We start from the raw sequence: 2,843 nt of genomic DNA, 5'->3' as shown, positions 1-2,843 counted from the left end.
GTTGTTGGTTCCATTAATACTTTCAATATTTTGGAAACTTGACAACTCTCCTCATTTGGAGTGCGTCCACAACTCTGACTCTTTGACATATATGAAACCTGAACCAGGGCAAATAGCGCCAATACATGCAGGCATCGGCATCACTAGGGTAGTGGAATTCGGGTAGGAACGACTTACTTGTGCTTTTACTTGCTCACTCCGCTTTCACGTATTGACTATCTGCGCTTACGAGACGATCGATTTGGTTCTTAGGATTCAGTGACGCTTCAAAGAGCAGGTGAAGCGAGTAAGATCTACTCGGACAAAAACTACTACGGGGTCTGCTAACCTATGGCTATGCCCGTGCTGCTTGCTGGTAGAATGGTTGCTGCTGTGGTGGATAATACATGAATTTAAATGCATTCAATGATACATCTGCACCCTGGATTTCAAATACGTTGGTACTGGGGATTTCACATTGAAAATTTGAGCACGAAATTTCTTTGACAGGTTGTTCAACAGGGATGAGATTGCTCCCTGTTTCATTTTCTTATCTAGAATGCTATGTGGAAGCAAATGGTTAACATCGAGGAAATGGAATCATTCATGGAGGATGTGAAATATGTTATACTTAACATCGACACCTTAATTGTTAGCGACCTTGTTCCTCTTTTGGACTGGTTGGATTTGCAGGGCTACGATCGAAGAGTCAAAAGAGTAAGCAAAAATCTGGAGAGAGTGTACAGGTTCATTATAGACAACCATAGGCATGACCTAGAAAAATAATCATAGGGGAGTATGAGGGAGGAGACCAAGGATTTTCTGCATATTTTCTTGTCCCTCCAAGGCGAAGAATAGCTCTCAGAAAAATACCTTTATGGGATTAATGATGATATGTTTCTTCAATTTGTTTCAAACTTTACAATTTACAGCTCAAATTGAATCTATGTTTGTGTGCGTCAGGATGTGCCATTGTTCAATGTAGATATTACGATGACTAGAATTGATTCTCAGAATCGCCGGGTGGTGGGGCGATTCTCAGAATCGACCAACCACTGCCCTGCCACCACCCGGGTGGTGGCAGGGCGGTGGTTGGTCGATTCTGAGAATCGCCCCACCACCCGGCGATTCTGAGAATCACTATTATCACCGAAAATAAACTTTGCAAGCTTGCCTTTCATACATATGGTTAGGACATAGGAAATTTTTAACTATTCTACTTACAAGCAGAATCAATCGACCTTTTATAAAAAACCTTGACAATTTTTAACTATTTAGCTTTCTACCGACAGAATTTGGCCGAGGGACTACCGCTGCTATCAATGCATTATTACTGCCCCAGTTTCTCCAATTTCTCCTTTGACTTGCACGGCAGGGAAAACCGCAGTCTCAACACTTGTTTTATACATAAGATACAATACTAGGCATAATTATTACACATCAAAGAAAAAATCATACATCAACTTAGTCGGAAAAAGTTAAACTACATTGAATCAAAGTTATGCTTCACCTTACACAGACAGAGTTCAACTATCTTATTTGGTAGTGCATTCCATGAGTTTTTACAATAGGGATTCTTTTATCCGTCACTGCAGCTGAATTTGTCACATGAATTCCCTTGAAACCAGAACATGATGATAGGGAAGACTTAACTCCTTATGAAAATTTGAATGATATTCAAACAGAAATCTACATGATACATGCTACAAAAACATTCTTTCTTCATGGAGTGGGCTAGTTTCAAGAAATCATGCACGATATAAAAATCGAGTTCCATAGTTGCATATTACTACTTACCAAAACCTAGTTTTGAGAAAGACTTCATTGATGATGACATTCAATGGCGCGAACATAGAGGAACGGGGTATGTTGCTCATGCTGGTTGACGTGGCCAATGGGGGCCATCTATCTCCGTTTCCATTAATACTTTCAATATTTTGGAAACTTGACAACTCTCCTCATTTGGAGTGCGTCCACAACTCTGACTCTTTGACATATCCGAAACCTGAACCAGGGCCACTGATGACATTCAATGGCGCGGACATAGAGGAACGGGGTATGTTGCTCAAGCTGGTTGACGTGGCCAATGGGGGCCATCTGTCTCCGTTTCCATTAATACTTTCAATATTTTGGAAACTTGACAACTCTCCTCATTTGGAGTGCGTCCACAACTCTGACTCTTTGACATATCCGAAACCTGAACTAGGGCCACTGATGACATTCAATGGCGCGGACATGGAGGAACGGGGTATGTTGCTCAAGCTGGTTGACGTGGCCAATGGGGGCCATCTGTCTCCATTTCCATTAATACTTTCAATATTTTGGAAACTTGACAACTGTCCTCATTTGGAGTGCGTCCACAACTCTGACTCTTTGACATATCCGAAACTTGAACTAGGGCAAATAGCGCCAATACATGCAGGCATCGGCATCACTAGGGTAGTGGAATTCGGGTAGGAACGACTTACTTGTGCTTTTACTTTCTCACTCCGATTTCACGTATTGACTATCTGCGCTTACGAGACGATCGATTTGGTTCTTAAGATTCAGTGATGCTTCAAAGAGTGGGTGAAGCGAGTAAGATCTGCTCAGACAAAAACTACTACGGGGTCTGCTAACCTATGGCTATGCCCGTGCTGCTTGCTGGTAGAATGGTTGCTGCTGTGGTGGATAATACATGAATTTAAATGCATTCAATGATACATCTGCACCCTGGATTTCAAATATGTTGGTACTGGGGATTTCACATTGAAAATTTGAGCACGAAATTTCTTTGACAGGTTGTTCAACAGGGATGAGATTGCTCCCTGTTTCATTTTCTTATCTGGAATGCTATGTGGAAGCAAATGGTTAACATCGAGGAA

Source organism: Pinus tabuliformis, chromosome X, assembly GCF_031772625.1.
Source record: "Pinus tabuliformis cultivar Carrire ecotype Pingquan chromosome X, CPIR1, whole genome shotgun sequence".
Taxonomy (NCBI): Eukaryota; Viridiplantae; Streptophyta; class Pinopsida; order Pinales; family Pinaceae; genus Pinus; species Pinus tabuliformis.
Note: the sequence above shows the minus strand (reverse complement) of the source record.